We start from the raw sequence: 12547 nt of genomic DNA on the forward strand, positions 1-12547 counted from the left end.
CAGCAGGTTTTGAACTAAGTACATTACCTCCAACAGTGACTCTTCTGAAAGGAATAATATTCACTGGGTGTTATTCTGAGATGCTTGTTCTAGAATTTGTCCATGTTATTTTACATAATCACACCTCATAAGTGTATCTCAGGATTATTTCCTTTCAAGGATTACATACTTACAATAAAAGAGGTGAGTCACAGTTGATTAAAAACCAAGTGTGTTTTCATAGCAATAGATGGACTGCAGCCACTGTCTTCTTTTTGCAGTTTGTGACTATGTGTTAAGTCATAACCACCAGATTATTCAGTATGTATCAATCACTTAATCACCTTTGCTGAATAAATCAAAGCCTTGTTTCAGTAATATTGAAGACCACTATACTTCTGTACAACACGTATCACAGAAAACAAAACCACTCAAGAAATCTTTGGCTCAATTCACAACTCCAATTCTAATCACTATTATTGAAATTAGCCTTTGACCAAAATGACTTTCTACTGTCTAAAGGTAGAAACTAATATAAGTACTGTAAAATGCAAATAATGTGAGCAGCATCAAAGATTATGAAGAGACTTATGTGAGATGCTAAGGAACATAGGATTTACCTTATTAGCCAGTGGTTTTTTGAACTGTAGTACCTATATAATGGAGTGGTATAGGAAATAGTATTTAATAGTTCTGTATTTCTTTCTACTATTCTCTTTTGTTTACTGATTTTCTAGTTATGGCAACCAATACTGATTTTTCTATTTAAAGTATAACATATTTTCCTTTAAGAAAAAAGTTTTTTTTTAAAGTCAATAAAAATATTGAGAAAATAACAGTATAGACAATATGAAGAAGTGGCAAAAATCCCAAAGATGGTATATGAATGCCTTAAGAATGAAAACTTGGCTAAGAATAACACATAAAAGGTTTTATCTGGGAGTGAGATGGTCATATTTTTAGAGATCACTCTGGCAGTAATGTGGAAGATGGAGGGGATGGGGTAAAATGTTGGTGACAAAGAATCCAAGACCAGAGGTCAGCATCCACTAGTGATACCCTGCCCTCATGTTGCTTGTAGCCTGTTTTTGAATGGCCTGAAAACTAAGAACAGTTCTCATTTTTAAAGAGTTGTTAAAAATAAAACAACAAAAAAAGAAAAAAGAAAACTGTATTTATCTTGTAAAGCCTAAAATATTTGTTACCCGGTCCTTTGCAGGAAAGGTTTGCTAACCCCAGCTTAGACAACTGATAAAACTACAAACTGAGTCTGTAATATGAAAATAAAGCATAAGTTTTTTTTCTGAAGCAGAATCAATAAGACTTAATAGCTAATCAGATATATATGATTAAGAAGTGAAGAGTGATGCTAAGGCTTCTATTTAAAGTTCAAGGTAGATGGAGATACCAATATCCAAGGGAAGAAAACAGGAGAGCCCCTCTTAAAAATTATTTTTAAAAAATCACTTTCTTAGGAATAATTAAAATTGTTAAAATGGTCATAATGTAGGTTAGCCAAAGCAATCTATATATAGATCAAATGTCAGTGGCATTTTTCACAGAACCAGAACAAATAATCCTAAAATTTGTGTGGAACCATAAAAGATCCTGAATAACCAAAGCAATCTTGAGAAAGAAAAATGAGCTAGAGGTATCACACTCCATGATTTCAAACTATACTACAAAGTTATAATAATCAAAACAATAAGATAGAGGCACAAAAGAGACATATAGGTCAATGGAACAGAATAGAGAGCCCAGAAATAAACCCATGCTTTATGGTCAATTAACATATTACAAAGGAGTTAAAAATATACAATGGGGAAAAGTCAGTCTCTTCAATAAATAGTGTTGGGAAAACTAGATAAGATACATGCAAAAGAATAAAATTGGATTACTGTCATACATCATACACAAAAATAAACTCAAAATGATTAAAGACCTAAATATAAGGTTTGAAATCATAAAACCATGAAACATGAAAAATATGCAGTAAACTCTTAGCAGAAGTAATTTTTTTCTGGATATGTCTCCCCAGGGAAGGGAAACAAAAGTAAAAATAAACAATTAGGATTACATTAAACTAAAAAGCTTCTACATTGCAAAAGAAGCCATGAAGAAAATGAAATGGCAACCTACTGAATGATATTTAAATGATATATCTGATAAGGGACTAATAACCAAAATACATAAAGAACCCATATAACTCAATACCAAAGAAATCAAATAACTTGATCAAAAAATGGGCAGAGGACTTGAACAGACATTTTTCCATACAGATGGCCAACAGACACATGAAAAGATGGTTAACATCACCAATTGTCAGGGAAATACAAATCAAAACCACAATGAGATATGATTTCACACACCTGTCAAGATGGCTGTCAAAAAAACAAGAATAAGTGCTGGCAAACACTGTTGGTGGGAATGTAAACTGGTGCAGCCTCTATGGAAAGCAGTATGGAGGGTTTCTCAAAAATCTAAAAATAGAAATATCATAATCCAGCAATTCCACTTCTGGGAATTTATCCAAAGAAAACAAAATCACTAATTTGAAAAGATATATGCACTCCTATGTTTACTGTCACATTATTTACAACAGCCAAGATAGGGAAACAACCTAAGCATCCATTAATAGATGAATGGATAAAACAGCTATGGTACCTATACACAATGGAATATTACTCAGCTGTAAAAAAAAGAATGAAATCCTGACGTTTGCAACAACATGGGTGGACCTAGAGGCTATTACACTAAGTGAAATAAATCAAATACCATATGATTTCTATATATAGATCAAATGTCAGTGGCATTTTTCACAGAACCAGAATGCACTTTTATGTGCATTCTAAAAAACAAAACAAATAGGTTCATAAATATAGCGAACAGACTGGTGGTTGCCATAGGGGAGTGAGGTGAAGGGATGGGTGAAATAGGTAACTGGGATAAAGAGGTATAAACTTAAAATTATAAAATAAATTAGTCCTGGGGATGAATGCACAGTATAGGGAATACAGTCAATAATATTGTAATATCTTTGTATGTTGACAGATGGTAACTATACTTAAAGTGGTGAGCATTTAGTAATGTACATAACTGTCAAATCACTATGCTGTATATACCTGAAACCAATATAATACCATAGATCAGCTATATTTCAATTTAAAAATTTTAAATCACTTTTTCATTAGCATCAAAAAACAATAAATGACATGCCAAAATTGATAACACACTTATTGTATTATGCCAGTAAGACAAACTTGCTCAAAGATGGACATTTGCCCTTAGAATATATTTTGCAACTAAGGGGAAATGTGTTCTTTTTCCTGTATTTCTAAAATAAAGAGGCTGATTTTTTGCTGTAGAAAAGTGCTTATGTACAACTTAAAAGATAGTCACATTTAAGACTAACATAACAATACCTTGTTTTTGCATATTTGCATATCCGCTTTCTCAGAAAGCTTCCAAGTAATTTCTTGAAAACTAATTGTCCACAATAAAAAGCCACTTGCTGTTACATACTATTGAAATGTTTTACATGTTCTACTTCTATTTTTTATTTTTTTAAGTATCTTTTTTATTGAAGTATAGTTGATACATAATATTATATTGGTTTCAAGTATACAATGATTCAACAGTTACACATAAGTCATCCTCACACCAACTAGAGTGGTTACTATCTGTCAACACAGAAAGATGTTACTGAATCATGGGCTATATTCTCCATGCTGCACTTCCATCCCTATGATTAACTTGTGTTATGATTGACACTTTGTGGCCCTTATCCCCCTCATCTACCCTACCTGCCCACCTCAACCCCTCCCCTGTGGTAACCATCAGTCAGTTCCCAATGTCTATGAGTCTACTGCTCTTTGGTCATTTTGTTTTTGTTTTTAGATTCCACACATAAATTATATGGCATTTGTCTTTCTCCACTCAGCTTATTTCATTTAGCATGATACCCTCTAGGTCTATGCAAGTTGTCACAAATGGCAGTATTTCTTTCTTTTTTGTGGCTGAATAATGTTCCATTGCATAAATGTACATTTGATTTATATACTCATCTATAGATACTTTGGTTGCTTCTATATCTTGGCTATTGTAAATGATGCATCAATAAACATAGTGGTGCATGTATGTTCTCAAATCAGAGATTTTATTTTCTTCAGGTAAATTCCTAGAAGTGACAATACTAGGTTATATTCTATTTCTATTCTTAGTTTTTTGAGGAACCTCCATAATGGCTGCACCAATTTACATTCCCACCAACAGACTAGGAGGGCTCCCTTTTCTCCACATCCTTGCCAGCACTTGTTATTTCTTATCTTTTGGATAGTGGCAAACCTGACTGGTATGAGGTGGTATCTCATTGTGGTTTTGATTTGCACTTCCCTGATGATTAGCGATGTGGAGCATCTTTTCATGTGCCTGTTGGCTATCTGTATTTCTTCTCTGGAGAAATGTATGTTCAGGTCTTCTGCCCAGTTTTTAATCAGGTTGTTTTTTTGGTGTTGAGGTGTATGAGTTCTTTATATATTTTGAATGTTAACCTCTTATGAGATAAGTTGTTTATGAATATATTCTCTTAAATTGTAGGTTGCTTTTTTGTTTTGTTGATGGTGTCTGTTGTTGTATAGAAGCTTTTTAGTTTGATACACTCCCACTTGTTCATTTTTGCTTTTGTTTCCCTTGCCCGGGAAAACATATCCTGAAAAAGACTGCTCATGCTTTATTCAAGGGATTTTGGGCCTATGTTTTTTCCTAAGAGTTTGTGATTTCACGTCTTTTATTTAGGTCTTTAATTCATTTTGAGTTCACTTTTGTGTATGAACTTGGATGGTAAACCAGGACAGTTTCATTCTCTTGCACATAGCTGTCCAGTTTTCCCAACACCACTGAAAAGACTGTCTTTTTCCTATTGTATATTTATGGCTCCTTTAACATATTTAATTGACCATATATGTGTGGGTTTATTTCTGGGCTCTCTATTCTGTTCCACTGATCTATGCATCTGTTCTTGTGCCAGGGCCATACTGTTTTGATTACTGTAGCTTTGTATTATAGCTTGAAGTCAGGGAGTGTAATACCCCCAGCTTTGTTCTTCTTTCTCAGGATTGCTTTGGTTATTCAAGGTCTTTGTGTTTCCATATGAATTTTAGAATTACTGGCTCTAGTTTGCTGAAAAATGCCATTGGTATTTTGATAGGGATTGCATTCAATCTGTAAATTGCTTTGGGTTAGGATGGCCATTTTGACAATAATAATTCTTCCTATCCATAAGCATGGGATATATTTCTGTTATTCGTGTCTTCTTTAATTTATTTTATCAGTGTCTTACAGTTTTTTCAGAGCACAGGTCTTTCATCTCCTTGGTTATGTTTATTCCTAGGAATTTTATTCTTTTTGATGCAACTGTAAATTTTCCTGACTTCTCTTTCTTCTCCTTCTTCTGCTGAACCAAGTGAGATTTATTCCAGGGATGCAAGGATGATACATTATTTGTAAATCAATCAGTTAGTCATCATAAACTAAATTCTGTCACAAGTAACCCTAAAATATCACTAAGACAAAAGTTTATCTTCCTTACATCAGTCATCCAGTAGTTCTACCATCTTCTAGGGTCTCAGAAACCTCCTACCTGTTTTTACTAGGTACTGACAGAAGAGAGCAAAAATGAAAGACTGGTGAGAAGTTAGATACCAGGCCTTGAAGTGATATTTATCACTAGAACCTATATTTTACTGACCAGAGCTCAGATACATAACATACCTAATTATGAGGATGCTAGAAGTGGTATGGTGATAGGCCCGGAAGGAACAGGAGAAAAACAAATAGAAGTCCTAGCCTTACTGTGCATCTGTAATACACCAGTGGAATTTGAGACAGCACCCAAAAATCAACCTCACTATATATGCAGTGAAACATCCACACTAAGTGGGACAAATACAGATGATACTAAGAAAGATAACAAAAAGCCTCACATTAATGTAGGGTAGGTGTTTCCATCAAGTAAGTTTTGGTGTCAAACTTTTTTTGACAAAACTTTAGGTTCAGAGGATTTCAGAATTGCAGATAAGGGATTATGCATGTGCATTGTTAGCATATTATACAAATGAAGAAACCTCTAAAAACAGCACCAAGAAAGTAGAAATGGGACTTAAACTCAGGCCTGTGACTCACATGTTTATGCCCATGATGCAGGGAAAACTGCAAATGACAAATGTCTCTTATTATTTTAGACATTGGTGATGCTATCAGCCCTTAGACACGAAGAAACCAAGGGGAGATATTTCAGTAAATTCCTATGTTTATTGTGTCCTGTTCTGTACAAGCACTCACTGTACTAGCAGGCAGAGGGAGTACAAAGAATAAGATAGTACCTGACCACAGAAAGCCAGGATGTGGTGGAAAGAAAATTTGGGATATATCCGGAGTGAAAAGCAGACTCTGATAAATGCTCCAGAAGTAAGAAATTCTAAAATGACTGATTCTGAAGTGCAGAATTAAGAAAGGCTCACATAAAAGGTGATGCCATCAGAGACAGACCTAAAAGGAAACTCAGAATTTTTAACAAGAAAGAAGTGCTTTGGGCAGACAGGGAATGCTGCACAAAGACACAGAGGTGGGAGCTATTTAAAGGCCTGAATAATGGTGAATGATTTTTGTTTGTTTGGCAACATCTGAATGCTGGAGCATCCAAATTTTTAATTTTACTTAGTTATCATCAAGAGGCCTGGGAAACTTAAGATCAGTAAGTAAAAGAAGATAATGAGAGATTCAAGGTTGGAGTGCCATTTCCGTAGGTAATGATGCAATTAAATGAGAAAGAGATTATGAGAAGAATTTACCTGGGTCCGAGAACAGGAAGGGGAAAATGTTTCTTATTATTTTAAGTTTTAAACAAGTTGAGAGTGAGGCATTTGAAGCATTAATAAAGAGTTATCTGTACATTATCTGAGTACTTGGATTTACAAAATCTACTCTGGTTGCTAAGAGGCTTTTTATGTTTACTTCTTACATTTGATAATGCTAACCTCCAGTTGAGAGGTTTTTGTACCATAATATTTAGTAACCACTGGCTCTATTCATTCAGGAGAAAAAATAAATCTTAATAACAAAGTAAAACAAGTGAGGAACATGTACTGACTTGTATTTCTACCATTTATGTAGCAATTTCCTTGTATGTCAACACCATTGTCCACAGCCCTGCAATTTTTAAAGAGTGCTGGCCAATGGGACGAAACACTAGCACAATACAACTCAACTTCCCTGTATGCTAGTTAATAAGGAAAAGGAGTGATGAAAAGATGAAATTCCTTTAAAGAATATATTAATGTGCTTCAATGTGTGTAATTTTTTAATGTATTTTTAAAAATCTTTGTAAACTCAGAATAAAAGTATTACTTTCATGTGTAACCCTTTTCTTATTAAGTTAGTTTTATAGTAAAAAAGTTTAGCTTCTTTTCTAAGAGGTTATTTTAATTCTTTACTAGAAATTAATTTCCTGAATGGTATATTCCTGAGTTATTTTTAATACTTCAAAATAAAGATGCCCAGAAACTACCCTATTAACATATATACATGACACATTAAGAAAAAAAAAAAAAGACATCGATCTCTAATATATTTGATTTTAAGTCATGATAATCAAAGCTGGCAAAATAGCATATTCCTCCAAGTAGAGTCAATCCAGTGAAGAAATTCACTAACGTATACATGGATATGAGGAATAAAATACTGGTATTAACTGGGTTCTTTAAGTAAGCAAGTAGATTTTAGAAAGACTTCATTTGAATTTCTTGATCTCTGCCAAAGATATCTGTTTACACCAGTTGTTTGGAAAACACCTGACAGCACATTTCCAGAGAGCAAATGGCAGGTCAGGTTCACAACATGTGACTTCCTCATTGATTATATTTAAACAGCACCCAGGAAGAAGCTATATTGCCCATAGGACACTGGAGGAAGCCTGAATTCTTTTCTATTCAAAGAAAAAACATCAAAAGGTAATATTAATTTGAAACCTTCTCAAGTTATATATTATACATTAGAGCCCAAATGTAACTTTTAGTATATATTAGATTTCTATAAACTTAAAGTTTGAGCTTCAAGTTTAAAAAAAAAGAATATTTAACCATGCCCAACATGGGCTAGTTGCTTTATCTCAAACGTGACAAGCCATTAGATTTGAATATAGCATAAAAGAAAATAAGCCTTTCTTTAAAAATGGTTTACTATTAAACTTTTGATTTATATCCATACTATGTTTTCATAGTCTACATCTACTAAAAAACACTGGACTAAGACTCAAGTTCAAGTTCTGGTCATTTTTAGATATGGATCCTCAGGCAAGTGATAGCCTTTGTCTGAGCCCATTTGTAAAATGAAGGGGTTGATTTAGATCACTTCTAAATTTCCTTTTATCTTAAAAACCGTAAGATTTGTTAAATCAAAGGTAGGCATTTTCCCAGTGCTGGAATGAGGTTTCCTTCATTTTTCCCCTTTAAAAAGCTAGTTCTTAGATTCGTTTGTGAGCCCAGTGTTAAATTTATGTAATTATTTTGAAACAGGAAAATGATGTTCAAGTTATCACTCATTAGCCTGTTTCTCCTGTTTGTTGTTAAAACTTATGGGACAACTATACCACCGATCACCTCAAGTTCTATGGCAGTCTCAAGCCCCAGGACAAGTCTGGATTCTAACACAACCCTGAATTCCAAGACAACCCTATATTCCAACACAACCCCAAACTCCAAAATGACCCCAAATTCCAAGACAACCTCAAATTTCAAGACTACTGCAAATCTCCAAATAACCTCAAATGGCAAGATTACTTCAAATCCCAAGATAACTACAAAAACAGTAATGACCCCACAGGTACTCACAACCATGAATATGACAACTAAGAAAAGTGGTGGCACCAAACTGAATCCAATGGACAATACTGACTTTCTTTTGTACATAATATTTTTGCTATACTGTGTGCACTCGGGCTGAAGTGGAGTTAACTGTCTATATTTCTGTCTTAAGTTCATTACTATCTGTTGACTACAACAACACACTAGGAAAATCAATTTATTTCCATTTACTTCTTAGGAAATTATTATTATCCTAGCTTAATTTGGTTGTTTGCAAATTTTAATTGTGTAAGTTTAATTAATATTTTAATGATTGTTTCCTTCCTTACAAATGCTAAAACAAGCAAAGTACTGCATATTTGCCCTTTAAATGTTTGCAAACTTGAATTGAAACTCAGATTGTTACATTAAAGATATAAGAGAAGAAATTATGTTGGAGACATTTAACCGAAGTATTGCCTCTGTGTGTGTATGTGAGAGAGAGGGACAGAGAGTAGGGAATGGGGTATAAGGAGTGATATGTGTTGTTCTTATTTTATTTTTTATTAAATAGACAAAAAAGTGCTAATCTGGTAAGGAGAAACTACAGTGCTCTATAGGACAATACACCTATTTGTGTCACCGTATTTCATGAATGTGCAATAGTAATATGTTGTCATAGTAAAAAAGGTGCCAATTCTGCTATCCTTGGAAATACATGATACAGCTGCTCCAATGTCGATTATTTTTCTTTGAGTCTCATAATTCAAAAGGTCATTTGTAAATCAGATGCCTAGAATTCAGAATTCTTCCCAAAAGATACGTATCTCATAACTATTGGTGAGATTTTCATGGTCTACAAAGGTTTATTTAACCCCCCAAAATAGTACATAATTTTAGCAGTGATAATAACCATGTTATTAATAGTGCAGTTGTTAAGGTTTAAAACTCAACTCTGATTCTCACAAGCTATGCTAACACAAGCTAAATACATGACTGAGTGGGATTCCCAAACAAACTCTGGTAATGAACTAACTACAAATGAATCACTTGAGGTGCCAGTTAAATATATAGATTAGGTTCTACCTGTGAGATTTTGATTTGGTAGCTCAAGGATACAGCCTGGGAATATGTTTGTTTGAATTCTCCGTGACATTCTCATAGCGAGGTTTGGGAATGACTAACAACTTCTCTTAAGTTTCAGTTTATACATATGTCAATCACTATTAATAAATGTCATAAATAGCTCAGAAGATTATTGTAAGGGTTTTAAAAAAATTATATAACATCCACAATTTGCCTGATACAGAAAAAGCTGTCAGTAAATGTTAGCTGCTATCAGTATTATCACTACTACCCAAAAATCAACTGCCAAGTTTCACAATATTCCTAAGAGGAAAACTCTTCATTGTTTAATTTCCAGGTTTTATGTTTTTAATTATTCTTACAAAAATAGCATGTACTCCTGGCAACAATCAAACAAACAATGAAACAAAAATATTATAATTGGTCCTCTACCTCCTCCATTTACACTCCCCTGAAATAAGCAATGTGAACAGTTTAATGTGCATACTTTCACACGTAACATGTGAGCACACACACACACACACACACACACCTATATTACTCTGAAGCTTGTATGATAAGTGACAGAGGTATCCTCTGGGTCTTGTTAAAGCTGCATGGAGGACTTCTATTACTTTTGTCTGCTCAGAATCCATTTTCCCTTGTTCTGGTTCTACAAGCCAATTTTCCTTTGGGAGAATATGCCCTGTGCTCCCCCTTGCAGTTCACGCAATTCAAGTAGGGCTGGCGTCACTACTAAGCTCCTGTGATAGGCATGATTCAAGCACAGACAACCAAGAAATTCCATCCTCCCTGCTACAGTGATTACCTTAGGACCCAAGCACGTGACCCAAGCCAGGCCAATAAGACCAGTAATTTTGCTATAAGTACTTGGAAAAAGGTGTTTTCCCACTTGGGTTGTTAAGCTGGGAAAAGACAAATATTGCTGGTAATAGCTTAGGAAGAGCTTCCCAGAAATAAAATCAACATAAAGAAAGTAGAGCTAAAAGACAGAGAGGACAGATGTTCTCCAGATTACACTGTTCAAAGCTCTGTACTTGGTGACTGATAATGGGGAGGATAAAAAAAGAGAGAAGAATTTTAAACGATTAGAGTTTCAAGAATGGGAAGGGATAGTGAAGCTATTGAGAAAGAGAATATATGTGACGAAGTTGATTTGAATATGCTGTGAATTAAGTTTCGGACACTTCAAGCCTGAAATGTCTGTGGACTAACTGTTTGAAGACTGGAATTCATAGAGCAGAAGACATTAATACATGGTAGTCTAAGCCACAGAATCAGGAATATCAAGAGAAGTCAAACCTAAGTGCTCTTTGACAAAGCTGGTTGTAGAGATAAGGCCTTCAGTATCTTCTGGACTTGTACAGTAGAGGAACTGGGCCTCTCTCTGCTGAGCTACGTGTGTTCCTTGTCCTGGAGCTAAGGCTTTACATCAGGTGAAAATGAAGGCTAAGAGGAGCTCCCACAAGGGCTAAGTAAGAAACTGAAAGGATTGAAAATCTGAAATTGTTAGTTATATCCAAAAACAAACAAGAAAAAGAAAACCTCAGACATAGTCTGTATAGAACTTCAAAGGTCACAAAATACTTTATGGGAGAGGGAGACAGAATAGTTTTTATAAGTGCCTCTTTCCTTTTTTTTTAAACATACAAAGAAACAGATTTAGAAAAATTAACTTGTCTAAGATTAGCAGCTAATAAAACAGCAGAGCTGGGAACACTTAGCACTCTCAAGTCACTATATTATATAGATTTCCCGGAAATCCCACTGATTTAATCCCACAGAAGGTGTCTAATCCATCCTACTTTCCTTTGGCCTTTTCTAGGCAACCACAGAAAATGAACACAATCTTACAGTATTCTGATCCTAAAGAAAAAACACAGCTTTGAGGCTTCCCAGAAATCTTTGCTACTTGTAAACTAAGAAGAATTTAAAGGGAAAGAAGGATACACATATATTTAACTCTTTCACCAATGTTTCACTTTTAGTTACCGAGACAAAATAAGGAGAGTCAAATACACTGGTTCTATTAAAGGTTGGTGCTGGGATACAAATACGGTCCATCCCAATTACAAAAGAAAATTAATATTATTTTAGGCAATTTAGAAATAGTAACTCAGATAAAAGTTGGAGAGAAGACTTACATGAGAAGGTGAGGAGACTGTTTAACTCTGAGTTGTTAAAGAGAAAGAGTTAAGGATAAATGCAAATGTTTATACTCTTTTGATTCCCCAACGTCCCAGTTCTTGGGACTTGCTGGTCTTACTGCTATCTATCTGATTAAATGAGTTTCCCACATTCACCTTCCTTTCCTCACTCTTCTCTATTTTCAATCTCCATTTGTTTCCTATATAATGCCAAACTTTTGCCACCCTTGACCATTAAGTCTGCTGACAAAATTCCTTGATTTAAATTGAAGAAACTCAGAAAGATTAATTCCTACAGCTAGTGAACAGCAGAACTAAGATGAAACATAGTCCTTGGGATCCAAAGCCAGTGGTCTCTCTATTCTATCACATTGTCTCTAAGAATCAATTACTATGAGTTTCTGTCATGCTAAAAGGCAAGAAGTAAAACTGACCAAATAATGTCACAGATGAGTTCTCAAAAGGAAGGCATAATGAGGCAAGAAAGAAAAGACGATG

The 12547-nt window shown here is 34.5% G+C and overlaps 1 protein-coding gene and 1 long non-coding RNA gene across 7 annotated transcripts in view; one reads left to right on the plus strand and one right to left on the minus strand.

Annotated features, from left to right (window-relative positions):
- The window catches only part of NF1 (neurofibromin 1), a 274044-nt gene that overhangs the window by 79013 nt on the left and 182484 nt on the right, over positions 1–12547 (minus strand). The gene's annotated exons all lie outside the window — the stretch shown is intronic.
- On the plus strand, positions 1766–9556 carry LOC108397810 (uncharacterized). Its single transcript, XR_001853277.3, has 2 exons — positions 1766–7985; positions 8550–9556. It is a non-coding gene; the product is annotated as an uncharacterized lncRNA (long non-coding RNA).

The sequence above is a fragment of the Manis javanica genome, chromosome 4 (genome assembly GCF_040802235.1).
Source record: "Manis javanica isolate MJ-LG chromosome 4, MJ_LKY, whole genome shotgun sequence".
Taxonomy (NCBI): domain Eukaryota; kingdom Metazoa; phylum Chordata; class Mammalia; order Pholidota; family Manidae; genus Manis; species Manis javanica.